This window comes from Haematobia irritans, chromosome 1 (assembly GCF_050003625.1).
Source record: "Haematobia irritans isolate KBUSLIRL chromosome 1, ASM5000362v1, whole genome shotgun sequence".
NCBI classification, from domain to species: Eukaryota; Metazoa; Arthropoda; class Insecta; order Diptera; family Muscidae; genus Haematobia; species Haematobia irritans.
The window spans coordinates 118,368,555-118,383,793 of NC_134397.1; the positions used below are offsets into that span (position 1 = coordinate 118,368,555).

Sequence of the window (15,239 nt, forward strand, 5' to 3'; positions counted from 1 at the left end):
ATAAAGTACGAGCATGTCAGGTGAAATTGTGGCGTACGTGCCCTCAAGAAGTCAAATCGGGAGATCGTACCAAACTTAGCACAGCTCTTTACAAACTTAAAATTTCAAGCAAATCGGATAAAAAATTTGGCTTCCATACCTTCAACAATTCAATTCCCATATGGACTAAATATGGGAGCTACATCACAACACTAAAAAAAAATTTTACTTGGATCCAAAGATTTTGACCTTCCTTTAAGGATTTTGGTATTGATTCCAAGCCAAAGATGCGGCTTCTTTAAAATAAAGACATTTTTACGGACCTTCCTGGCTTTAAATCTAGGATCAATAAAATTAAAATTGGATACAGATCTCATTCATAGAATTTTTATTCTCTGTTTGCGATATATTAATAAAAATATTCATGTACAAACAAATTCCAGTTTCAAAATCCAAATTATTAAAGTAAAAACTATTTTCTTAATGTTACAAAACCTTCAAACCAAAGATGCAAATCCTTAAAATAAGTCTTGGACTATATTTGAAGCGTTAAAGACGATTTTTTTAAATTAAAAATGTTTTTCTTTATTTTAAGGAACATTTGCCTCACTTCAAAGATCTACAACTTCAACAGAGGGACACACAATTTCAAGATTTGTGTCCTAAATTTAATGAATAAAATTTCTGAAGCAAGGATTATAAACTTTCTTTTAATTAATATGTCATTACTTTAAAGAATTTTGTACTTAGCATTGCGTAAATTTCGAGTCCTAAAATGTAAGTTGCATAATCTTCCATATTAGGTCAATATTTTTTTCTGTGTGTGTGGAATTTAAATATCTCTAAATTTTCAATTTCACGAAAATCGAATAAAAATAGTGGGGAACATATGCTCACGAAATCAAATGTAGGATTTTGTTCTTTGTTCTTTGCTTTTTTTTGTACAAAGTAAAAAATATTTTCTTAATTTCAACAAAAACTTTAAACCAAAGATGCTAAATCTTCGAAATAGGTCTTAACCTATATTTGAAGCGTTTTTAACTTAAGTGTAAATATTCAATATTTCAGTTAATTTAATGACAAAAATGTGTTTCTTTATTTTCTAAAAGATTCAATATTTCAATATTCAACATACGACCTTAACGGAGGGACGCAAATTTCTAAAATTTGTGTCTTAAATTTAACAGAAAAAAAATTGGAGCAAAGGTTATAAACTATAGTTCAATTAAAAATTTGTCCTTATCGTTAAGTTTAGGTTGCGTAATCTTTAATATCACGTAAATATTTTTTCCAGTGTATGGGGACTACATCAAAACCTATACCAATATAGCCCATCTTCGTAATGTTCCGACTCGGTTATAAAAACGAGGTCCCTTGTCAACAAAGAATCGGGCAGCTCTCATCGCTAAGAGAGAATTTCACTATCTTAGGAACCACAATGGTGTGAGTAGTCTTATGGCGTTTTCGATTCGCAAAAAATATGTCGCCTTGGTGTTACCCTACTTTTTCCCTCATTGCATTTTCCCCCCAATGATAGTGTCATTCCAAAGTTATTGTTAATTCATAATATTGTGCGGGATACAGGATCCAAAGCCTATGGCAGTGTCCTTCATATTTTCCATTCAATTTGCAGAATGTTGCACCTTTTTCCCAATCGAAATCGCCATTAGTTTCCTTAAAATAACATAAATTTACGTGTGTAAATTTATATGTTTTCTAAACCAATAATCCTAATTTCGAACTCCAAAGAGTAAGTTTTATTTTAAGGAAATTTGACCTTCATATCATGGCATTTATAATGGCGTCTGCACACAACGATTTATTCTTAAAGGAATTTGATACTTGGTTGCTTTTGTGTGAGTGTGTGTGTGTGTGTGTCTATACTCAACTGTCTTGCGTTTCTGGTTCTGGTTCTGTTTCTTTTCATTTCAAATTCCATTCTTGGAGACATTTTATGGCTTATAAATTATCGTACACTACATATTTGGTGTTGTTTCTTTTGTGGGTTTTTATTTCTTTCTGTTTCAAATTTCTTGTTTCAATGAAGGACAACCAACAGCCATTACCGAAACAGCAGCAAGCCAAACAATATTCCTCCCAAGGTAGGGATGACAGTTGTATCAAAGATTAGTTTATAAATTTCATAAAAAAATGCATTCTGTAAAATTTAAGGAGTATCAATAAGTTTTAACACACAAAAATGTTTTTTGAATGAAATATGCCATTTTTTAAAATATTAACTAACTTTGGAATTTACAATAAAAGAGCCAGATATAACAGCCAAACACTATAAATTCACGTAGATGCGCTTTTGTTATTATTTGTATTTGGCATTCCTAACCCAAAACCCAGCTATGAAAACTTTTGGCAACAGAGAGGACTTATCCAGAACGAAATGAAAAAAAATGCCAGTCAAGTCACTGGGAGTAAGTCCATTTGGATGTTTTCATCCATCATGTCTGTATGTACATGTATTCATACATACATACATACATATATTCTCCTATTCATATAAGTATATTGGTATGTATTCATTCGTGTACACCCCATTTGTATGGTTGTATATCTACGATATAACAGAGGGAGGCTTTTGGCACTGCTGGTTGTGGCATAAATTTAGGGCTGTTCCATTAAAACTGTGACAGGCAAAATGAAATTTATGACCATGAGTTCTTTTTTTTTTTTGCCATAATGGCTACATGGCGAGTGTTTCAACTGCGATATATTGGGCAAACACACACACATTTTCATATGTATGTGGCAAATATTCATTGGTATATGTGGCGGATTAAATCCATTCGTCCGAATAAATATTAAACTAAACTTATGACAATTATTTTTATCTTAGGACAAAGGTAGTTTCTCTGCATCCTAATAATCCCATCATCAGCAGGGCTGTGAGGTTTGAAGTCTGCGAATTTTGCTGGAGTCAGACTCAAATTCACAACAATGGTAAAAATATAATTTGGAAATTTGTATACTCTGACCAATAGCCAGATCGCCAAAAATCGCCCATACGGGTCAAAATCGTCTATACAGATCCATAATCTGGTACATTAGCCCCCACACCGAACAAAGTCCGTTGTTAAACTAATGCTAATTTTAACTTATTTTTATTACAAACAATGAAATTTTCCTTTTGTTAAGTATGTCTCAAACATTATGAACTAAATTTGGATATAAAGTTGAAGGGCCGTACACAAAAATTCAATATGAAATAAAGTAAAGTGAAATAATTCCAAAAGAACTTTTAACCAAATATGCTAAATCCTCAAGAACTTTTAACCAAATATGCTTAATCCTGTTTTTACCTTAAATTTAATTATTCAGTATTTTGGTGAATTAAAGGACGATTTCTTTAAATCAAAAATGTGTTTCTGTACTTTAAAGAAAAATTGCCTTAGTTTAAAGACATACAATTTTGTGTTCTAAATTTAATGAAAAAAAATTTTAAGCAAAGATTATAAACTTTTTTTTTAATTTAAATTGTATTATTTTAAAGAAATTTGTCCTTAATATTTTGTAAATTGCGTCATCTTTAATATCACGTAAATATTTTTTTCAGTGATATTTCTTATTTAGTCATTTGTTTTTTTTTTTGTTATATGAATTAGGTTGAATATAACTCGATACTAATTTAAACAGTTCAATGACATTTGTCTTTGGCTTTGGGCAATTGCAAAAGTCATCACGAATCAGATATGCCTTTGTTCCTTAAGGCATTCGAGTGCATTGTGTATTAAGCGAATCGCGTCCTCATTCTCCTCCATGGGAATGAAATGTTCGTATTCTTCATAGAATGTCTCGCGTTCATGCATTTAAGTCGTGGCACGTTTCCGTCTCAACACTACAAAAATAAATTCCACGAAATCTAATTTTCAATGCCACCAAACGTGACTTGGTAAAGTTAAAGAGGAAAATAATGTTAAAGTAGAAAAAAAATCAAGTACTTTTTTAACTCATCCATTTACAATGCAATCTTTTCGCAAACGATGTTCATTCAGATGTTTAAGAGTTCAAAATATTCTAAAGACAGACATAATACGTAAGTAGGAAATAAAGAAACGTAACGAACGAAGCTTGCTCTGAAAAAAAATGTTTGTGACTGTAAAGAAGACGATTTCAAAGACGAGGATTTTGAGTTTAATGAAAAATTTCTCTAAATTATTAAAATGTGACGTTTTTTTTCAATAACTTAATAATACTATTTTCTTCATCACCAATAAGTGTACATAAAATTTTAATAATATCTAGAACTATAGGTGTGCACGTGACACGAAATTGTCGAAAAATTATAAACCCATCGTGAGTGTGCGTGATGTTAAGATTTTAATAACGCTCTCGATTTTAATCATAATCGCGATTTTTTTCAAGCAAAAAATTTTGGAAGTTTTTCTAAAGGCACAATTCTAAAATCACTTCCAAAAATGTCCTCCCTGAGATGATCTTTATTTTAACTACATAGAAAATTCAGTTCTTTACCGCTGAAAAAATTGTTGCGCGGTTTGTATTGGGGCTATGCAAAATTATGGATCAATACTAACCAAAATTGTAATCGAATCGGATGAAACTTTCTCCCCTAAGAGGCTCTTGAAGTCAAACCTGAGGTCGGTATTTATGGAGCTTTTCCGATATGCACCAATTTTTGCTTGAATGTTAGGGACCATATACTAACACAACGTACCAAATTTCAACCGGATCGGATGAAATTTACTTCTTCAAGCGGGTACGCAACAAAATCTGGCGAACGGTTTATATCAGAGCTATATATAAAATTATGGACCGATATGGCCCAATCTTTGCATGAATGTTAGGGACCGTGAAGTGTAACAAATTTCAACCGGATCGGATAAAATTTTGTTTCTCTAAGAGTCTCCGAAAGCCAAATCTGGGGTTCCGTTTATATATGGGCTATGCATAAAAGCGGATCGATATGGCCCAATTGCAATACCATCTGACCTACATCGATAACAACTGCTTGTGCCAAGTTTCAAGTCGATAGCTTGCTTCGTTCGGAAGTTAGCATGATTTCAACGTACGGACGGACATCGCTAGGTCGACTCAGAATTTCACCAAGACCCAGAATATACATACTTTATAGGCACTCAGAGAAGGAACATGATTACCTCAAACATGTTTCAAGAGCAAAATGTTATTTTTGTATGGTGACCATGTAACATGTTTGTCACTAAAATGTTATTTTCTCGTCAAATATAACCTGCTTGCCGAAATCAGATACATGATTTACGAGAAAATAACATGGTTGCGAAAACCATGTTACATGGTCACCACCCAAAAATAACATTTTGCTCTTAAAACATGTTTGAGGTGATCATATTCCTTCTCTGGGTGTGGTCTTAGACCAATATTTCGATCTGTTACAAACAGAAAGACAAAGTTAATATACTCCATCCTATGGTGGAGGAAATAAAAATACTAAATCCATTCTAGAAAAATTGCGAATTTTTGAAAATATTTGAGCTCAAACGTTTCAGACAGACGTTACAATGCATTACAAATCATAAAAAATTATAAAAATGATTTATTTAGCAGAATATTAAACATCCAAAACACTTAATTCGGATCACACCTTAAGAATTAATGCAGCACAGAATATGCCATTTGGACTGGCGAAGAATTGTCTGAATACTTTGAGTCTAATTCAGGAGTTAAACAATGGTGTTTGCTTTCCCCATTACTTTTCAGATTGTGTATCAATGATTTACACGATTTCCTACAATGAGGTATTAACACACACACACTAAAAAAATATTGACCTAATATGGAAGATTATGCAACTTAAATTTTAGGACTCGAAATTTACGCAATGCTAAGGACAAAATTCTTTAAAATAATGACATTTTAATTAAAAAAGGGAGCCAACGTGGTGCAATGGTTAGCATGCCCGCCTTGCATACACAAGGTCGTGGGTTCGATTCCTGCTTCGACCGAACACCAAAAAGTTTTTCAGCGGTTGATTATACCACCTCAGTAATGCTGGTGACATTTCTGAGGATTTCAAAGCTTCTCTAAGTGGTTTCACTGCAATGTGGAACGCCGTTCGGACTTGGCTATAAAAAGGAGGTCCCTTGTCATTGAGCTTAACATGGAATCGGGCAGCACTCAGTGATAAGAGAGAAGTTCACCACTGTGGTATCACAATGGACTGAATACTCTAAGTGAGCCTGATACATCGGACTGCCACCCAACCTAACCTAACCTAATTAAAAGAAAGTTTATAATCTTTGCATCAACAATTTTTTTCATTAAATTTAGGACACAACTCTTGAAATTTTGCGTCCCTCTGTTGAAGTTGTGGATCTTTGAAGTGAGGCAAATATTCCTTAAAATAAGGAAAAACATTTTTAATTTAAAGAAATCGTCTTTAACTCAATTGACATATTGAATTTTTAAATTTGAGATAAAAACGCTTCAAATATATGCCAAGACTTATTTTAAGGATTTGCATCTTTGGTTTGAAGTTTTTTTAGCATAAAGAAAATAGTTTTTACTTTGAAGTACATGGCAAAATTTGGATTTTGAAGCTGGAATTTGTTTATGAATACCTTTATTAATATATCGAAAACAGGGAATAAAAATTCGATGAATGAGATCTGTATCCAATTTTAATTTTATCGATCCTAGATTTAAAGCCAGGGAGGTCCGAAAAAAATGTCTTTATTTTAAAGAAGCGACATCATTGGCTCGGAATCAATACCAAAATCCTTAAAGTAGGTCAAAATCTTTAGATCCAAGTAAACTTTTTTTGAGTGCACAATATGAACATAAGGATATTATTATACACAGATGATATTGTTTTCCTCGCAGAAGACATATCTACCATGCAATCAATGATTTCAAGACTTGAGAACTATTGTGACTTGTGGAACTTAACAGTAAATATGGAAAAATCGGAAATAATGATATTTCGCAATGGAGGACGGAAAGATAAACAAAATCGCTCAGGAATACAAGTACTTGGGCGTAACACTTACTCCTAGAATGAAATTCTTAAAACATGTTAAAAAAAGAACAGCCCAATCAACAGCTATAAATGTTACTTGGGCTAAACTAATAGAGAATAAAGAAGTAAATTATCATATGAAATGGAAGCTATATCAAGCCGTATGTCGAGCAATCCAATCATACGCTGCTCAAGTGTGGGGTTTCTCGTATTTGGAAGAAGTTGATAAATTGCAAAGGTATTTTCTAAAAAAGACTCTAAAACTATGCACTTATGCTGGAAACTGGCATTGAGAATAGCCATCTTTACACACTGAATTTTCATTGCAATATATTCATAAAACACTGTACTAATTTGAAGATCATCGTTTACCAAAAATAATGACAAAACTTTTGATACAGGATGATGTGTTCTGGTTGAGAGATGTCAAAATTCTGGCCCAAAACTTAAACTTGATGTGGCCAAATACAAACCATAGAAGCGACTGAGAATCTTTTTGTACAAATATAATAAAATGTAAGCATATTGACGGGGTTCAAAGCAATTTGAGGCGGAAATCGCAAAGCTTTTCAAGGGTATATTAATACTTAGATCACACCAGAGGTCAATATTATTTTACTGATCTCTTTAATACTAAGCAAATTAGTTGGATTTTCTGAGCACGATCTGGACTTATATCTCTTAACTCCACGGATTTTAGAAGAGAAGAAGGGGAGGAAAACTGCACTTTATGCAATTTAAAAGATAAAGAGACAATATTCCATTTTTTCGGAGAATGCCCAATGTTAAAAGAATTCAAGATTCGCACTTTTCAAATGCAAAACTTAACACAATCAGAAATGATTAACATCTTTAATGGAATCGGCGATGGTGATTGGATAAAACTAGCCAAATATTTAGAAGCAGATTCAAAATATAGAGCATTTCTGATAAATGAATATAATTGAATGTAACTTTAATATATTTGGAATTATGGCAGGCGGTCACTCTCGACCCGTTGTCATTACACATACATTTTTCTTGTTCACTGAAATACTTTTGTATTGTCAAATTATTTAATGTAAAGATTTTATGATATATCTTGTAAATAAAGAAATTGAATTGAATTGAATTGAAGTGATACAAATTCAGTGCAATGGCTGTTGAAATGGTGGACATCCGTCCTATGACCAGCCTATGTAAAATTCATCGCTTCTGCCCCACTTCCCAATCCAAAAAGAATATTTTCACTACGTTTTTGGCGAGTCGTTTTTTCTGGGAGGTTAAATCTTACATCTAATGACGAGTACCATTTTATTCTCGTCGACGAAGGTTGTTTAACTCTCATTGCGCACACTCAAAAGTTAACATCAAACATAAAAACGACTCAATGGCGAGTCACCACAATTTTCATGAATGGGGCGATTTTTCGTGAGTCACGACAGGAATGATCGTTTACCTCTTTCTACGATTGTACTAAAATTTAGTACACGCAAAGAAAAAAATGTTCGGAAAACGGGTACCGAAAACGTTTTTCTTTCGTTTGAGTTTTTTTAATGTTTTCGAAAATTTTAAACTTTTATCACAAAAAAAAATCGTTTTGTTACAAAATTTTTATTTTTTCAATAAAAAAAATATTTTTGAACCAACACCTCAGTCCATTTCGTCTATACCAAGCAATGTTCTTTTCTGACTTTAAGTCTTTAATAAGACACACTTTACAGTTTCATAGTAAAAATTTAATTTAGTAGTATGTAATGTTGAACACCTTTTCGGAATCTTCTGAACATATCTGGAATATATGTAAAAAAAACCTTTTTGGTGTTCGGTCGAAGCAGGGATCAAAACCAGGACCCTTGATATGCAAGACGTACGTACCAACCACAGCTCCACTAAATATAACTTATAACGATAATTTTCTATTTATGAATATAACTGCTACGTAGCCCAGTGGCTAGTGTGTTTGATTGCAAACTGTATGGTCCTCGGTTCGATTCTCCGTCCAGCCGTAAGGTAAAATTAAAAAAAAATTTAAAATTGAATAATTTCTTCTACATTGTTTGTATTACAGAAAAAGGTGCTAAGAACTAAAAAACCTCGTGGAAGTGAGAAAGATGTGAGGGAAAATGCAATTAGCCAGAATAGATTTTTTTTAGTTTGTCTTTATGAAATTGTCCAGGAAAAGAATACACGTTTATCACAAACGTATACACTAAACTTCCTTACAGTGAAATGCATATGAGAAACGATCTTTGTTTGTCTAAAATTTCGTTTGGGAGGAAAGATTTTTTTGCATGTAGGTGTTGGTTCTCCCGCCTTTAGCGTACTTAACTGAACTTTGTGATTCTTGGCGATCCCCGACCAACTTTTGTAGTATAGTCACTTGATTTTGTTATGGGAATGATAACATTTAAATATACCCTTCTTGCTTATAGAAGAAAATAATGCGTTCTAAATGTAAATGCCAGAGCTCCATTATTTTAGATTGATCAAAGGGCCTATAATGGCCACCGCAGAACGTTTTCCAAATGCACATTATTAAATATATGTATAACCTATATGGTAAGAAACAAATATTTGGATATTCTTCTGACGTATTGGAAACCCTGTTATACTCCCCAATCCACGGTGAAGGACATAAAAATATGTATACGTAGATAACCTGTAGAATTTCTCTAATCACCGACAAAAAAACAAATCAAAGGAATTTTTCATTCCAAACGCTGACCATAAAAACATCTTTGTCACATCCTCATAATGACTTTTAACCAAATTTTGCTTTTATTCACTCTCACTCCCACATTTACGCTTTACGGATTTTTCTTTTGGCAAAAGGCGTTACGGTAAAGACAACAAATCCGAAATCATCAATCCATTCAGGGACTTCATTTAGGAGAATTTATATGCAAATTGCATTATACATTTTGATGACTCATAAAAACCAGAGGGGGAATGACAGACAAAGAAGAGTAATTTATGTACTGATTCAAAAAAAAAAAAAAGCAAAATAAAAAAACCAACCCGAGATGAACACAACCTCAGATATCTACGTCTGATACAAGAAAAATGTTTCAACATAAAATTAAAAAAAGAAAAAAATCAAATTTCACTTACATTACAGGGAATTTCGCCATGGATAGAAGGAACAGAATAAGGACGCTATAATGATGACTACAACATAGATGGTATTACATAGAATGATGGGAAGGAGGTGGATTTTTTTTATCATTTGTCATGCCTTGCATGGTTGATAATGATGGCGCTTCAGAGAATGAACAAACCAACTAACGAACGAATGAACCCCAGTTGCCAAAGTCGATGTTGATGATAATGGACTAAAAATGGAAACATTTTTCCTCCTTTTCATTTTTATGTTGTAGAAAAAATGTAATTCCTTGCAAACTTTACGATCTTAAAATCATATAAAAAATATAACAAAATGAAATATTGCACAAAAACAAAGAAAATATAGCACAAGAAAATCTATTCATTATATATTCAATCTCATCTAAATCCAAGCTGATGCTATCCAATCAACCATCCGTATAGTAATTAAGGCATTGAATCATTTCTTCGCAGTAGCATAAAAACGAATGATTGTCAAGTTTCGAGGGGTAGTTCTAATACAACTCAAGAGGAATTGGATCAATGTCATATTTCAAGAAAATGTGATTGATTCGAAGATAGAATTGAATGAAGGACATATATTCGCACATGTGTCACTTTGTTGTGGCAATATAAAATATCCAATTTATTTCTTAATTCCTTAAATTTAATCCGATTTTTCTACAAAACACGCAAAGAAAAAAAAAACGTTTGGTAAACGTGTACCGAAAACGTTTTTCTTTTGTTAGAGTTTTTTGAATTTCTTCGAAAAATTTAAACTTTTATCATCATCAAAAAAATTCGATTGTTACAAAATTTTTATTTTTTCAATTAAAAAAAAAACTTATTTTTGAACCAACAACACAGTTCATTTCGTTTATATCAACCATTGTTCTGTTCTGACTTTAAGTCTTTAATAAGACATATTTTACAGTTTCATAGTAAAAATTTAATATAGTTGTATGTATGGAATGTTGAACACCTTTTCAGCATCTTCCAAGCATATCTGGAATATATGTAAAAAAACTTTTTGGTGTTCGGTCGAAGCACGGATCGATCCCAGGTAAAATAATTTCTTCTACATTGTTTGTATTGTAGAAAAATGTACTTAGAACTAAAGTGAGAAAGATCTGAGGGAAAATGCAATTAGCCAGAAAAGATTGTTTTTCGAGTTAGTCTTTATGAAATTGTTTTTATATCGTTGAAAAGAATAAACGTTTATCACAAAAAGTTTATACTTTTCTTCCAAATAAAAAGTATATACTTTTCTTCCTTACAGCGAAAAGCAAATGAGAAACTCTGAAATTTCGTTTGGGAGGAAAGAATTATTTTTTCGCGTGTACGAGTGGAAGTCGGTGTATGAGCAAATCAAGAATAAAACGTTCGAAAAAGGATATCACAATACTTTTGCTAGTGCTTTAAATAAAGTTCGAAGAAAGGGGTGTATGAAAAATTGCCACTCGGAAGCAAGAAACAATCCGGTTTTTGGGCTGACGAAAGGAGCTCAAATAAATCCTATTTCCACATTGTATTAATCTAAAAAAAAATTACAGGATCTCATAACATACAATTTTCTGGTTAATCGTTCTAACGTAAAAATAAATGTCTGGATACTAAATTATAACAGAAAAAAAATCTTAATTCGAAAAAAACTTTAAACCAAAAATTAAAAATCTTCAAAATAAGTCTTAGCCTATATAAAGATTTTTTATTTAGTCCAAATCTTAAATCTTAATCTTACAAATATTTTGTTTTTTTTGTATTTTAAGGTTAATGTGCCTTACTTTATAGACATACGACTTTAACAGAGGGACGAGTTGAATCTTAAATACCCATAGAATTTGAAGTGGTTTTGATGACAGGTACTCTACCAAGTAAACATATACATCAATACATGGAAATCGGAAGACTTAACACATTGGGCTATATCAAACCATTTACCGATCCACACCATATTCGCTACACCTATTTACAGACTTGACGTGTTGGCTGATAAGTCCCCGGTCTGACGCATAGATGGCGTCGCTAGTATTAGGTTAGGTTAGGTTAGGTGGCAGCCCGATGCATCAGGCTCATTTAGACTATTCAGTCCATTGTGATACCACATTGGTGAACTTCTCTCTTATCACTGAGTGCTGCCCGATTCCATGTTAAGCTCAATGACAAGGGACCTCCTTTTTATAGCCGAGTCCGAACGGCGTTCCACATTGCAGTGGAACGCCGCAATGTGGAACCAAGACAATGTACCGTGCCACAAGTCATTGAGAACGATGGCAAAAATTCATGAATTGGGCTTCGCATTGCTTCCCCACCCACCGTATTCTCCAGATCTGGGCCCCAGCGACTTTTTCTTGTTCTCAGACCTCAAAAGGATGCTCGCAGGGAAAAAATTTGGCTGCAATGAAGAGGTGATCGCCGAAACTGAGGCCTATTTTGAGTCAAAACCGAAGGAGTACTACCAAAATGATATCAACAAATTGGAAGGTCGTTATAATCATTGTATCGCTCTTGAAGGGAACTATGTTGAATAATAAAAACGAATTTTGACAAAAAAAAATGTGTTTTTCTTTGTTAGACCGGGGACTTATCAGCCAACCTGTTGCAATATCTCTTAATTTTGGATTTTAGGCAACTCGGATAAAAATTACTGTGTATAGAAGCCCATGAATTCATATCGGGAGATTTGTCTATTAGAAGTGTGCACGCGACACGAAATTGTCTTGTTTCACGAACAGTCTCGTTACTTCCGCGTGAGTATGCGTTAGCGTGACTAGTGAACCAAATGTCGTGCATGAGTCAGGAAAATAATTTCTTCGTCAGTGTGCGTGAGTAACAAATTTCGGAAAAATACGCTCGCGAAAATAATTCCGCCCAGGGATATATAACACGAGTTGAATTCATTTACAATTTTAGTGACACCTGAGATGTTAAGAGTTTACTAACTCTCTCTATTTTAATCATTCTCATGTTTTCAGACACATCGCTAAGGTAAATTTCTCATAAAATTATTCGTGAGTCACGATATTTTTCGTGAGTCACAAAGTGTGTGTGAGTACTAGTTTTCTTTTCGTGAGTGTTCGTAAGTACAAATTTTCTTTTCGTGAGTGTGCGTGAGTCCTACTAAACTATATCGTCCGTGCACTGAAAAAAAGCATACTTGGTTCCAAAGATTTTGTCTTTACTTTAAAAATTTTTGTATTGATTCCGAGCCAAAGAAGCGGAGAATACAAGTAAGGATACTTTTAAGACACAATTCACTTTTAAATTTAGGTTTTGTGTACTTGCTTCTAGGAAGCAAATTTTAATTTTTCGCTTTCTCAGCTTTTTTTCTTCATATGCTATCAAAGTCCTTTAAAAACGAGTTAATTGCAACTTTATTTTCCAAATTAGGACTCAACTTCTAGTAGAAACTATGCTATGTTTGAGTAAAAAACTTCTTTAAAATAAAGTTTTGAAAAACATGTCCTATATTTGAAAGATTTTTTGCTTTGTAATCAAGATGCAAAAAGACAACAAATTTAAAGACAATTTCATTAAATTTAAAGAATTTTTCTGAATTATTAAAATCAAGTTGACCTTAGCCTATAAATTTTTTCTTTCATGTTAAGATACCCATTTTTAAGTCAAATCACTTAATTATAAGGACAATACGACTTCATTGAAAAGTTTATCGACTTTTGGACAAGGAAAATAATTTTATTTTAAAGAAATGCGTCTTCTATGCTAAGCAAAATTTGTATTCGTATTTTAAAGACATGAAATCTTTGACCTCACGACAATATTTTTTTCAGTGTGAGTACAAATTTTCTTTTTCTTTGAGTGTGCGTTAAATAGAATAGAATCTGTCCAGAAACAGTTCCTTCTTTTTCGTCTTCGAAATTTGGAATTTTCATAATCTCCCCTCTTATAAGGATCGTCTCGGTATTATTAAATTGCCTACATTGAGCAGTCGAAGAAAAATGTTAAATATAAACTTTGTTATTAAAATTATAGATGGTAAACTTACTTCGGATTTCATTCTAAGTAGAATATCTCCGAATATTGCAATGAGACCGACAAGAAACTTTCAATTATTGGCAATTCAATATTTTCAAAGTAGCTATGCTAATAATGATTCCCTCCGTCACCTCTTAAATCATTTTAATAAGTACTATCACCTTTTAGAATTATCTGAAAATAAATACTCATTGAAGCGGAAAATAATTTTATATTTGAATGAATGATGCAAATAAACATTTCCAATATTGTATAAATTTATCCATTGTATAATTATTTTTAGTCTGGAAGGATATTCTTATCTATAGACTTAAGATCAAATAAAAAAATATTCGTGAGTCACAACATGTGCCGTGAGTCACGATATTTTTCGTGAGTCACAAAGTGTGTGTGAGTACTAGTTTTCTTTTAGTGAGTGTTCGTGAGTATAAATATTTTCGTGAGTGTGCGTGAGTCCTACCAAACAATATCGTCCGTGAGTACAAATTTTCATTTCGTGAGTGTGCGTGAGTCATACCAAACAATATCGTGCGTGAGTAAGATTTTTTCCGTCGTCAGTGTGCATGAGCGTGAGTATAATATTACCTCTATTTAAGACACGTCGCTAAGGTAAATTACTCACACAATTATTCATGACTCACGGTATTTTTCGTGAGTCACGACATTTTCGTGCAATTCGGAATCAAATTGGGATGTCTAGGCGCCAAATCGGGAAATGTGTCTTTAGAAGGGAAATACCAAAACATGAACCGATACGCACTATCTTCGGCACACTTATGTATGAATCTAAAATTCCTCTAGATTTCTAATTTCAAGCTAATCGGATACAAATTGCCGTTTTCAGAAGTCCAAGAAGTCAAATCAGGAGATCGGGCTGTACCGACGCATGGACCGATACACACCATCTTCGATACACACAATGAACTCAATCTAGATTTTGAAATGTTGGCAAATCGGATAAAATTGTGATGTGTGGACGCTCAAGACCCCAAATCGGGGGGTCGGTTTGTATGGCGGCTATATAAAAATCTTGACCGATGCGACCCATATTCGACGCAGTTATGTGTAGAGCCAAAATGCCTCTAGATTTGGAATTTCAGGCAAATTGGATAAAAATTGCGGTTTCTAGAAGCCCAAGAAATCAAATCAGGAGATTGGGCTATATTGGGGATATATCAAAATGTGGACGAATCACAAAATATTCGGCACACTTAAT

At 33.0% G+C, this 15,239-nt stretch overlaps 1 long non-coding RNA gene across 1 annotated transcript; it reads left to right on the plus strand.

Annotated features, from left to right (window-relative positions):
* The first annotated feature begins 3,796 nt into the window (after positions 1 to 3,796).
* On the plus strand, positions 3,797 to 10,408 carry LOC142241576 (uncharacterized). Its single transcript, XR_012723703.1, has 2 exons — positions 3,797 to 4,024; positions 10,044 to 10,408. It is a non-coding gene; the product is annotated as an uncharacterized LOC142241576 (long non-coding RNA).
* Positions 10,409 to 15,239: the final 4,831 nt, after the last annotated feature.